This window comes from Alexandromys fortis, unplaced genomic scaffold (assembly GCF_014885135.2).
Source record: "Alexandromys fortis isolate MF-2015 unplaced genomic scaffold, M_Fortis_MF-2015_v1.1 scaffold_25, whole genome shotgun sequence".
NCBI lineage: Eukaryota > Metazoa > Chordata > Mammalia > Rodentia > Cricetidae > Alexandromys > Alexandromys fortis.
Window position 1 is genome coordinate 7,454,806 of NW_026067904.1, and position 13,731 is coordinate 7,468,536.

A 13,731-nucleotide genomic window follows, 5' to 3' on the forward strand; every position below is an offset into this window, starting at 1 on the left:
AAAAAAAAAAAAAAAAAAAAAAAAAAAAAACATAGGTTCATATATTTGAATGTTTAATTACCAGGGAGTAAAACCCTTTAATAACCTTAGAAGGATTAGGAGGTGTTGTTGGAGTCCTTGTTAGAGGAAGTGTGTCACTGACCATGGGTTCTGAGGTTTCAAAAGAGCATAACAGACGGATACTCTCTCTTGGTCTATGGATCAGTATGTAGCTCTGAAGTACTTCTCCAGCACCATTCTTGTCTGCTTTCAGAATCTCTGCAACCATGCTCCTCACCATGATGATAATGAACTCTGACAATGTAAGCAATCCTGCAGTTAAATATTTTCTTTTATAAAAGTTGTCTTGGCTGTGGTGTCTCTTCAGAGTAACAGAACAGTGACTGGACACCATAGTGCCTTGCATTGTTCTTGTTTGAATGAAAATGGCCCCTCTAGGGTCCCAGAGAGTAGTGCTATGAGGAGGAGAGTTCTTGTTAGAGGAAGTGTATCCTCAAGAATAGACTTTGAGGTTTTAAATACTCAAGAAAGGCCGAGTGCCATTCTCTCATCCTGCTGCCTGCTGATCCAGATATAGAACTCTCACTTCCTTCTCCAGCAACATGTCTGCCTAAATGCTTCCAGGCTTCCTGCCGTGAAAATAATTTACTCAGCCTGTTAACCTGTAAGCCAGCCCCAATTAAATGTTTTCCATTATAAGAGCTTTTGAAGTCATGTTGTCTCCTTATAGCAGTAGAAACTCTAAGACAGTCTCCAATCCAAGTTAACAAATTATTTCAATTTTATGAAATACATTCAGTATCTTGACCACCTTTCTTAGGAGAGATATTAGGTATGCCTTAATAGGAAATATATAAAATCAAATCATAATTCAAGAATAAGGAAATCAGTATCCTTGATTCAGGACTCAGGAACACATAATCAAATCTACAGTATGACCTAACTGTACCTCTCCTTGGCATTATACATCCTATTTCATAGATACTTGCTCAGCCATGTTCTTTGTGACTCTCTTATCAATAGCTAGGAAATGCAGAGAGCAGACAAGTCCTTCAACTAATGAATAGATAACGTAAATATAGTACAAATACACAATGGCCTATTCCAGCTATAAACAAAAAGTACTCATGAGATTTGTGAGCAAATACTACAAAATACTACCTTGAGTGAAATAGCCTATTCTCAAAAAGATAAGTCTTCCTATGCTTTCTTATTTATGGATCCTAGCTCCAAATCTTTAATAATTAATGTATAATCTGGAATAACTGCAGGAACTAGGAAAGTAAAACAGAGGATCAAGTGGAGGATAATAGGCTCTAGAGATGAGAATAGTAGGACACATGCACTATAAGTGGAAAATGGAGAAGCTTTAATCGGAGAGGAAAAGGGGGCATACATAACAGCAATGGACCAAAATTTTGGGAAATTATTTTATTTTTACGTAAGTGCATCAATTATACACGTGTATACATATATAATTATAGATAGAGATATTCCATCTTATGTGTTAATGCCCTCCTCATGAACCAGGAACATTGTTCTAACATCTTCAGGGGCAGGAAAGGGAAAGATCTCTTCATTCAGGGGAAATGAAGAGACTTTCAAAATAAAGTAGACTATTGCCAGTGCCTTCTGTTGCTCCCAGAAGTTGAAAGTAACACCCTATTTATGAAGACAGCACACTTTTGACACAGTACCTAGAGGAATTGAACTGGAGTGAACTAGAATAGTTCTTCCTGAGTTCTATTCCTCATAGTATCCAAGCAGCCAGTAGTCTTACACAACGGTGAAACTATGAACCAAAACTATGATAAAATATCTCCAAGTTGACAATATTGGCAATTTTATCTTGAAAGAAACCATTATCTGTCTAATTGGAGTTTAGGTCAATTCAGTCGGGCAGAAAACATGTCTGTTCCTGTAAATCTATTCAACTATCCTGTGGATATAAGTCATGGACCTTATAGGAGACCCCAGTACTTCCAGTTTCCTAAATAAGTATAATTCATAATCATATTCAAAATACATGATCTTATATCCACAGAAAAGTGTAGCTCTCATTATCCATCAAAGAAGCTTGCTTTGCTTTGGTAGAGTTTATTAGAGAAATGCACAACAAGTCATAATGTAAGAGCTGACCAGGAGTGCCCACCCCAAAGTGTGGCTAGTGATGTTATTCTGTACTTAAGGCTAAGAAAGCTTCAAAGAAAAGGGTGGAGAAAGAGTATAGAATCCAGAAAAGATTAAAGAGCAGGAAATCTGTTCCTACAGTCTTCTATCTATGACAGGGAAGCTGCACCTAGGAAATCTCAACAATTTGATACCTAAAGATGGCCTGAAAAATAGCAATAGCAGTTTACCACGTCATAGTGGAAAAGTAAACCATTGGAAGACGTAAGTAAAGAACTACAAGCAATTAATGGCTACTGCCACTACAAGATTCAGTTTTTTAAATGTACATGTCCCCAGCGGGCTATCAAATCCAAGAGTTCATCCCTAAGCACACATAAATATGTGCAACACTAGATAGACTTGGAATGTTATATCATATGTACACATATGAGTATATATAAACATATATATATATATATAATAACAATTAAAAAGGAACAGGACACAAACAGAGTAGAAAGAAAGGACTGAGAGAGGACACAAAGTGCTCAATCACTTTCTGAGTGCTGCTATTCACATTGTTACTATTCAAAATCTTCTAGTAGCACCTAAGCAATGTCATAGAGCTCAGCATAGCATTTGCCTTTGTCCCAGCTTGTTTCTTCAGGCTTGTCTTGATACACAACGCTCCGAGCAACGTTCTTCCTTGTTCCTCTGTCTACTCTCAGCAGCATAATTCTCATGCTTGCCATTTGGAGATGGCATCTGAGCCTGTCATCTTGGTAGAGCTTCACTAATGTCTTGAAAATGAGTAGCAGAAGGCCACCTCGCATCCTGACTGACTGCTCAGTCCTGAGCTGAAGGTTTCAGGTGTTCTTGGTGTTGCTTGAATGCTGATCCCCTTGCACCTGCTTCTCTGGGCTGTGGTGACTCATTTTCTTTTCTTCCATGAATCGTAAAGTGAATTTCTTGAAGCTGGGAACTAAATGCTGTTAATCTCTACATCTGAAAAATAATCACCTGTACATAGTAGGAAGTCTCAGCAAATATTTGCTAAATTTATAAATAAGTGATTAACTTATTAAAATTCAGCAAATGATTCACCTTAAGCTTGTAGGGTAAAGATGGATGCTCTTAATAAATAGATTCCCAAAAGATGTATTTTAAATGTTATCTTGTAATTTTGAACTTTTTAAAACAAATTTGAGATCATAAAATAATAACAATATTTCTCCCTTCCTTTTTTATTTTAGATTTTCCCATATATCTACGCTCTACTTTTCAAATATATGACCTCTATTTTAATTATTATTGCATGTATATATGCAAATGTATGTAGCAATATATTCCTAACTATAGCTTCCTCAGTCAATATAGTATAAGCAGTATTCATGATTTCAGGGCTGACCTTTGTTAATGGATAACCAATTGGTGTGCTCTTCCCTGGAGAAAACCATTTCTCTTACTCTCAGCATTCCTTAGTTGCCTTGTAGATCTTTGTCTAGAACTGAGATTTCTTGGGCTTTCCCCTATCAATTTTGACATGTTTATTATTGTTGTCTTTCTTCAAATCATGTTTAGACAGTCTTGTTGGTGAGATTTTCATGGGTGTAGCTTCTGACATTCCTACATGACACAGTCTTAAAAACAAACTCCCTAATTGACTGGCTCTCAAAATCTTTCTGTCCCCCTCTACTACATTATTTCCTGAACATCACGTGTGGGAATATTGTAGATATATCTATTGAGACTGTGTTCCACAACTCTGCATTTTGATTTGTCAAGGTTACTTTAGTGGTTTCCATTGCTTGCAAATGAAGCTTCCTTGATGAGAGGTGAAGATTATCCTTACATGGGTTTAATACACATGTTTATAGATTGTTGTTAGAGATTATGGTGGTTGAATAAATTAATGGTTGTAGGATCTCCACCATGACTTCACTAGCACTGAGGAATTTTTTGTCTTTACATGTGTTTTTAAACTCTTGGTGAGTAGATCATAACTCCACTTAGAAAGCTGTTGGTTACCACCCAGTTGTGTGTGCCACTGTGAAACACAGAGAGTTATTGTACCATGCTGACCACTGATGTGGTTCATAGGCATCATACCCAAGTAGGATTCCTGGTTCTTTCCCTTTTTAGGAAATTTGCATGACACCTTCTGTTCCCATAGATGTTAGTCCTTAAGAAGGGTCATTTCAAGTCAGTTCATGCTCAGGTCTCTGGACCATGTTCGTGAAATGCATATGTCTTCGCCAATGGCTATTTACTCTTCACCTCTGCAGCACAACCACAAGCAACAACAATAGGCTGGATGTTTTCAGAGGTTTGTGGACAATTCTCATGAACAACTCAAACTAGGACCTCTCATGTATGGTTTGGGGGTTTTTTGTTAGGTGGTCTTTGACTCTTGGAGGCAGAATTGTCACCCTGAACAGAAAAGTGTATGTATATGGATCAAATGGACCTTTCTGATCAGTTCAGATCAGAAATATATATATATATATATATATGGTTCAGTATATATATTTCTAAGTTACATTTCTTATTACATGTATTACATTTCTAAGTTAGTTGATATATGAATTTTTATGATGTTTTATTAGACATTTAAAGGTAGAACTTAGCAAATTCCTAGGGGTTAAACACTTACTTGCTAACAACCAATAATCTTAGAACAAAAAAAAAAATCATCTGAACCCTCATGTTTCTCACATTTTGAAATAGTTGTTTAACTATTATATATTTCAAATGTAGCGTGTGTGTGTGTGTGTATGCATGTATGTGTGTATATGGTAGCCTTCATACAGAAATAATAGCACAACTATCCAGCTGGGTTCTTTACTCTCACCATGTGTGTTATGGAGTGCTAGTGGCAATTGTCTTTACCAGCTGTGATATTTAACTAGCCTATGGTTTCTGGAAGTCATTCTGACCCTCATGTCTGGAATTAGTTTATAAATTTTGATAGTATTGAAGTAGTTTTCATCACACGAGTGCCTACCAGAAAATCGTGGTCACTGGGTGCTGCCAATGCCTGCATTGCGATTGCTACCCACCTACCTTGCTCCGTCACTTGAACCTTCTTGCCCTCTAATCTGTCTGAGCCACCCTTGGTCCCGTAACACACATGTGTGGTTCCTATTAATTTTAGAAATCAGTAACCTCCAAAGCAATAAGAGTGAATTTAATTTAAAAAGTGCAATCATGTTCTGCCTTGTGCCGAGTCAGACTCAGAATTATTTGTGACTGTGATTTAGTGCTATTTCTAGGGGGTAGCATCTCCCTGTTTAATACTAATGGTCTGCCCAGGAAGTTTCATTAGACTGAACTGCAATTTTTATTGCTTAGGATTTAACAGACTCCGGTCCTAAGTCTCAGTGCCATTTTTTTTAATATTTATTATTTATTTATTTATTTATTAAAGATTTCTGTCTCTTTCCTGCCACCGCCTCCCCTTTCCCTCCCCCTCCCCCAATCAAGTCCCCCTCCCTCGTCAGCCCAAAGAGCAATCAGGGTTCCCTGCCCTGTGGGAAGTCCAAGGATCACCCACCTCCATCCAGGTCTAGTAAGGTGAGCATCCAAACAGGCTAGGCTCCAACAAAGACAGTGCCACAGTTCTTTAGCCTCCCTGTCGCAGGCGACAGCCGGAATTCTAACAATGGCCTCCCTGCACTCAGCCCATTGCCCAGGTTGTCTTGCCAGATCTTACCCACTAGAGACTTCATGCCTCTTCCCTTCACATGTGCTCTGTTCTCTGAAAATTCTCTCTGCTCGACACTCCTGACAACAACCTGTCTGCAGATGTACCAACAGCTGTGGCTGCTAAAGAATGGGTTTGGTTCTCTCGTGGGTTTGAGGATTCCTGGCACAGCTTCTTCTCCTGTCTCTCAGGTTTTAAAGCAATTTTCAGCACACCTGCTTGCTTGAACTTTACTGACAAGCCCTCTTAAGAGTTCACTGAAGAAAAAAAAATATCAGTTTCCTCGGCACTTGCCTGTAATTCTAAATTTCACTTTAAATCTCCCAATAAAGTGTTTACCCCTGCGGTTGGAGAGACAATCTATGTTGAGCCAGTCCTGCTGTCTTGGCCTGTCTCGGGCAGGATATCATCAGTGCTCATATCAGAGCAGATAGACAAAGGGAAGATCCATTAGGGCCACAGTCTGACTCACTCCTCCTGCCAGAATTTTTCTGAGTGTACCAGGCCTTCTTTGTCAGGCTGGGTTTGCCTACCACCAAAGAGATTATTTTTCACTCAAAGCCCCTCCTGTTGCATAGTTCCAGTTGGATTTTTGCTATTGTTGTTATTTTCCACTCCACCAAAATTTCATTTTCAGCCATAGTATTAGTAAAATAACTCTATCCCCTTTTGTTCGAAAGTGATGCCTTGCAGTTCTCCACAGTTACCCTTTCAGGACTATAAAAGAAGTGAGTGTAATACGTTAGGCAAGAGTTCGCTTCTGCCCAGTGTTCAGATTGTGAACTCCCAGAAAACAGGGAATCCTGAGGTTTCCTAATTTTTGTTTGGGAATTCTTTAAATAGAAAAAATAACCATATGTATAAAAATAAAATTATAATGACTTTGGAGACATTTCTACCCTATTTCTTCATTCAAAGCCATTAACAGACATGTGTAAAAATGTGCTGGGACATTTATTGATATTGCTTTTCACCTTCTCTAACGTGATGTCAGCAAAGCATCAGGGCCATTCAAGACAAGCTTCATTCACAGACTTCTCACCACCCTTGGCTTCCATCTGCTGTCCACTCAGATTTAACTGATATACAATCTCCATGAGATTCCTATGGTTGTTAGTAGAATTGTTGTTCCTGTAGTTTCAGTTGGTCACAGAAACTTTTCACTTAGCATTTCATGTCCTAAGCATGGCTCGCCACTTTCATGTGTCTTCAGGAAGGAGAATGATTCTTATAGAAATTGAGACATGTGTTCAGCTGAAGAGATACATCATCCATGAGAACAAAGGGTTTTTGTCTGGGCTTACTAGAGAGAGATGTGGATGAGTTCAAGGCTGTATTTCATTAGTTCTGGTACTTCAGTGAAAACGGAAAGCCAACCATTGAGAGAAGGCACACATTCTGGTTTTGGAGACTGAACACTGGAAAAGTCTTGACTTTACTATACATTTTGTTCCTCAACCTTTCTGTGTTCTACGGTCAACATAAAGCAGTTAGAACTCCCACACACTTTTCCTCATTGTCTCTTAAAGCTGCTCTTGCCTACTCAGACTGCCTCAGATAATAGAAGTAAACAAAGGGGTATGCACCTGAAGATAACTGCTAATACGCTGACATTTGGCTGCAGTTATGCACAGGTGTGCGTTCCTAAGGTCAGTAGCCCACCTTGCTCTGTGAATCCCCAAGACAGCTCTACATCCATGCTGTTTCTCCTGACAGGTCTCACAAAAGATCATAAATTACTATCTGCTGAAATATATGAATTTAATGTATTCCATTAATACACACCTGCATGGAAGAGATTCGGGAGCCCACAGATATGATCAGTCAAGCAGTTTTAATAGTTATTAATTACAGAAGCAGGCTATTCATCCACCACCTATGTGGGAATTTGCAAATGATGTAATATACTTTAGGCTTTGGGGAGGGAAGAAAAAAAAATGGGCTTTGGTTGAAGGGATCAAATACTTATTTCAGCTAATGCAATTCCATGCTGAATTCTTGTATTTACTTGTAGCAGGGAGGTCATTACATTTTGTATGTGAATTTTAAGAATGTTAATGTCATGAAAAATTTTAAGCAATTGTGTAAAAGGAGTTTGACCAGCATTTAATAAGGATCGTTTCATTTTATCTCCAAGTTCATGATAGTCAAACTGTTTATATAAATGCTCAGCTAACCAATCAGTAAAATTCAACTTAGTCTCTTTTGTATGCTGACAATGCATTGGCTGAAATGTTAGATATGGTGGTGTAAATGAGACTTCCAGGAACACCAGCTGTATTCTGGTGATCTGCTTTTTAGGGAGCAATTTCCCACCAGCCCTACCAAATAAGAAATAAAGTGTGTGTGTCATCAAGTTTCTAGAGAACTTTCTCAGCACTCACAAAGCAGTGGTTCCCATTCTTAGCCCCACATAGACTGGGAGTGGTGTGGACGCCTGTAATCACAACTCTTTGGAGATGTAGAAGAAAGTATCAGAAATTTAACAACATTTTCAGCTACTTGGGAGTTTGAAACAGGCCTGGGCTACATGAGATATTTATATAACAATAAATAATAACAATAAGAGTAATAATAAAAATAATAATGATGAGATAGACTAATTTCTACTTTCTGGTGTATGCCTCATGGAAACACAGTAAGACAGATGATAATATAATATGTTGTGCTCATATTATAGATAAATAACGTATCTCATAGTTAATATGGAGCAAGGTGTTTGGATAAACTAGTACTATTTTCTTGGTTTTTGTTGTCCTTCAACCTTTAGGTACTGTCTTCAATCAGTCTGAACTCCTGTCATACACCCTGTTATTTTTGTTTTCATAAAGGTGATTTTGTAGGTGGGTACAATATCAGTGATCTTGACAAGATATAAAAGCCTGGAAAATGACAAATCCCGGGCCCATGCAGATTTAGGGTGTCTCCATATGTATATCCTGCTTACTATGCAAAGTGGGCAGAGAGTACTCTATAGACCCAACTACCCAAGGTGCTCTTCATTTATAGCAGAAAGGGGGGGGGGGGTGCCTGAATCCCAAGTGACTGATGTATGCCTCAAGGTTCAGCTGGAAAGCCATAGGTAGGTCACTCACCATGGTGGATGATAGTGCTATCTACACTACTGCAGGTACTGTTTCTGACTACTGGACTGTAATTCACACAGTAGACTTTCTTTACCTGATACTACTACTACTACTACTTAGTAGTTAGGCTAGCTATTCCATCCTAAGTCACGACATTGAGCTACTTGAATTTCTCCCATTTTTTTTCTGACTTAGGAGCATTTTTTTCATATTGTGTGTCTATGAAATAATTCACATTTTAAGAAGCACATTAAGCATCACCTCTCCATAAAAGTTTTGTTTTATTCCTGAGAAGATGAAAGTGTCTTTGTTGGTCTCCTGTGGATGGTTCATGCAATGTATTTACTGTGTTACTGTGTGTTTTGTTTTCATGACTGATATTCTCTAAGTTCAAAGGGAAATAATAATAAAAAAAACCGATTTGACTACATATGCTAATATATATCCAACACACAGTAGGTGTTCACAAATTAACTGTGAATGTGTGAGTAATTCAATGAATATTTATAGAAGGTTGGAGACTATATTTTAAGATGATGTAAGGGAGAAAAAATGTGATGAAGGTGCTCTCTCGTCCTCTCAAGGGCTGCAAGAACATGCTTGGAGTGTAAACAAATCATTATTCTCTCAAGAATGTCCTGATAACTGTCTCATTGAGCAAAGGGCATTTATTAGAAAGGTGCTATTCCTGCTGTTGGTATTTTAGTGTCTGATCTTTTCTGTACCCACAGTGCGGCAGCATACTTGTTCCAATCCGCATGGTGATTGAGAAAGTCACTTTTGTGCATAAAATTTTTGGTTGTACAGGTGTGGTTTAGATAGGCAGCAGTAACTTGTATCCTTATTGGTTATAACTCAACTTTATCATTTGGCAAAATGGTCCCAAGAAATCACGGAGTGAATTTGATATTGTACAGACCCAGCAGGAAATCTAAGGGAACAGCAGCATATTGGCTCCTGTAAGAATGATGGTAAATTTTTACTTCTTGTAACTGAACCACAAAATTAATCCAGGGGAGTAAATCAAAATTATGTTACTGTCTCTCTCTTTAATATGGAACATGATAAAGATAGTGATGAAACCAGAGTGGTACCCAACGCTGGACTCTTATTTTTACCTCCTACAACATGCAAATTGACCTCCCCAAAAGAAGCTCTACAAGGAGGCACCAGCAGTAACCAAATACAACATGGTTAAGATAGTTCACAGCCCTCTTCTTATAACAAAGAGGATGATACTCTAATGTCATGAACATGCAAAGTGGAGGATATCTCTCTAGTGTGTTGCTGCTGGTAATTTTACTGCTTCTATTTTCATTATTGCCCCTGTTGTCATCATTGCCACTGGTGGATGTGTTAAAACAGATTTGAAATTTTTCTATTTTGACTATACTTTCTTTCCTGAGTCTCACAATTTGACTTTTGAGGTCAGTACCATACTTTTTAACATACGTTATCAGGACACTGAAGTCCAGATCTATTATATAAGACAGCTTGTAAGCATATGGTTTGATCTTTTCTTCGAAGTTCTCTGTTAAGTTGAAGCTCACAGAATATTCATTGTAAGCATAAATTTCCCTGAGTGAATTATTCTTCTATCCTGGAATTCTCCCTTGACATAGAAAGATCTTCACAAAGTCAAATGTATAGAATCTTTTGCAACACTCACTGTTGAATATCAGTTGTGGGAAAGCATTTATAATGAGCACTAACCAAATATCAAAATAGAAAATATACAATTTCTGTGCTACTGAGAGCCATACATTGCCAGAATGATGGAAACATAATATAAATTAAGATTACCAAAAGAGAATTAAATACAACTCCAAATTTAAAAGAGAAATACTCTGCAAATGCAGACATTAAAACAGAGGACAGTCCTCCAATTTATGGGCACCACAGGGCTCCAAGAATGAACTAGATTCTCCAGTGGTTTTTTATGTTCTACTAGCATTGTCTTAGAATTAAAAAGTTCTCATGGCTTTTCAGTGCCAATACAATGAAATCCCAGAGACCTGAAGCTCCATGCCTTTTTGGCCTCACCTTTCCCACTACAAAATACATCTTCATTTCTCTAGTCATAACACTTAAACACATCTTTTACCATTGGGGACAATCCCTGTTTCTCATCTCTAATATCTTGCCCTCGACTTTGCCCTTCTTAGAACATGGAGTGTAAAAATCAGTCTCTTAAAGACCCACTCTGCTGTAATCACTGCAGCAGATTTTATATCCTTTCTTTATCTATGAGTCAGTATACTTGCCTTTCCCTCTCCTGAAATATTTTTGTCACTCATCTGTCTCCCCTAACAGAATTTGAGCTACTTAAGCTGTATTACAGTGACTGGTGTGCATGATGAATGAGTATGGAAAGAAATTTACAGATCACAGTAGTCAATGTCATGATTCAGTTAAATACATAATTACCAATCAAAAATCCCTTTTATAGACAGTCCAACAGCACACCCTTTCTCATTTTCTTGCATGGCTATTGATGGCAATTGTTCCAATACCAAAATGGAAGCCAGATTATTTTTTCTTTAATTTCTCCATTGCAGTCATGTGGTGTGCCTTTTGAAATTATCAAAGCTTATGGTCTTATTCAGTCTCTCTTATTTACAATAAACAACCATTCTTCATGTCACTATTTTAGGTATGACTTAGCTATGTGGATTTTGGTTCACTATATTCAAGTGTCAGAGAACTATGTCAGTGTTCCACCTGAAATGGATTTTCTAGCATCTGCTTGTAACTACCCTGAACACTTCTTAGAAACAAGAAGAAAAAAAGTCAAAACTGGCCTGGAGCTCAGAGCCATCTTCAGATCAGGAAAAGGCTCAGAGGAGTCTTCTCACAGTGAGAAGGGTAGATTATTATATTGCATTATTAATATGCAGTGGATATGCATTTATTCATGTATGCTTGGCTCTACCTTTTCAACATTAAATTACTTTCTACCGTATGAAAACTTAGTTCCAAATGCTTTTCTGAAGTGCAAATTGTCCAGGGAGAAAAGCTGGTTTTGTTCGGTTGGTATTCACAGCCAGCCCTAGGTGAAATACTGAAGCTGGGGAAGTTTCTTCTTGAAACTTACCCATGCTAAATGGAATAGCAAAGGAGAGAAATCAAGAAAATTATTCTTGTTAAGGTTTCAGAGCTCTTGTGTTATTTTTATAACTCCTGTCACTATGCATATAGCCAACCAGCTGGACTTACATCCTGTCATCTTTTTTGAAGGAAAGGGTAGCTCAGACCTTGGCTTCAGTAATCAGCAATCTAGAGCTCATGTTCCTCTTGAAAGAACACATTAGTGCTCAAGAAACCTTTAAGTTTCAGTGAGCTTCTCAAGGAAGTATCCAGAATAAACAAGATATCAATGGAATTCCCTCTAAGGTCCAGGGAACACTGCAGGAGAAGTTGTAGTACAAATAAAATAAAAATAAAATGTTATGGGATAATGTCCTTGTACATTGCAAAGATTTGTCATTCATATTGGTTTAGTAAAATAATGATGGCCCAGTAGCCCAGAAGGAAGTATAGGTGGGACAGCCAGACTAGGAGAATTCCAGGAAGAGGAAAGGCAGAGTCACAGTCATCATCTAGAAACAGAGGAAGCAAAATGAGAATGCCTTACTAAGAAAAGGTATCAAGTGACATGCCTGTTAGGGATATTTCCTAAGGTGAGCTTCCTGCAGAAGCAAAAATTCCCAATCAAGCCAAATCAAAACAAGCCAAATTAAAAAAAATATCCAGGTGTAATGGGAGATCTGCATTCTGGAGATCAGTGGCCCTGAGGGGGGACTGGGAAGCCACAGAGCAGAAATGTGACACCTGGGAGGAAGAAAGGGAGACCACGTGTTTCTTTTTGGGGACGGGGGTCACTTAAATACCCTGGGGAAAGTGGTCCTGACCCCACCCCCATGGAAGGGTCAGGACCTGGCCTGCAGGGATTTGGAGTCCAGACCAGACCTGGGGGCTGGAATATGTGCGAGAGGCAGGGGCCTATACTCCCAACTTGATAATGACTAAAATTGTATAAGACTTAATCTTCCTTGCTCATATTCTCCCTCCTTCTGCTCCTCATTGGGACCTTGGGAGCTCAGTCCGGACCACAAGGGGTGCACCCACCCAATGAGACAGTGGGGCTGATCTATTGGGAGCTCACCAAGGCCAGCTGGACTGTGACTGAAAAAGCATGGGATAAAACTGACTCTCTGAACATGGCGGACAATGAGGGCTGATGAGAAGCCAAGGACAATGGCCCGGGATTTTGATCCTATTTCATGTTCTGGCTTTGTGGGAGCCTAGCCAGTTTGGATGTTCACCTTCTTAGACCTGGATGGAGGGGAGAGGACCTGGGACTTTACACAGGGCAGGGAACCCTGACTGCTCTTTGGACTGGAGAGGGAGGGGGAGAAGAGTGCGAGGAGGGGGAGGGAAATGGGAGGCTGGGAGGAGGCAGAATTTTTTTTTAATAAAAGAAAGGGAAAAAAAGAATTTGAAAACTAAAAAAAACGGTATCTTAAAGTTGTCTTCATTTGCATTTCCCTGATTGCTAAGGAAGTTGAGCATGACCTTAGGTGTCTTTTGGCCATTTGAACTTCTTCTGTTGAGAGATCTCTGTTCAACTCAGTGCCCTATTTTATAATTGGGTTGATTAGCCTTTTACGGTCTAGTTTCTTGAGTTCTTTATATATTTTGGACATCAGACCTTTGTCAGTTGTGGGGTTGGTGAAGATCTTCTCCCAGTCAGTGGGTTGCCTTTCTGTCTTAGCAACAGTGTCCTTTGCTTTACAGAAGCTTCTCAGTCTCAGGAGGTCCCATTTATTC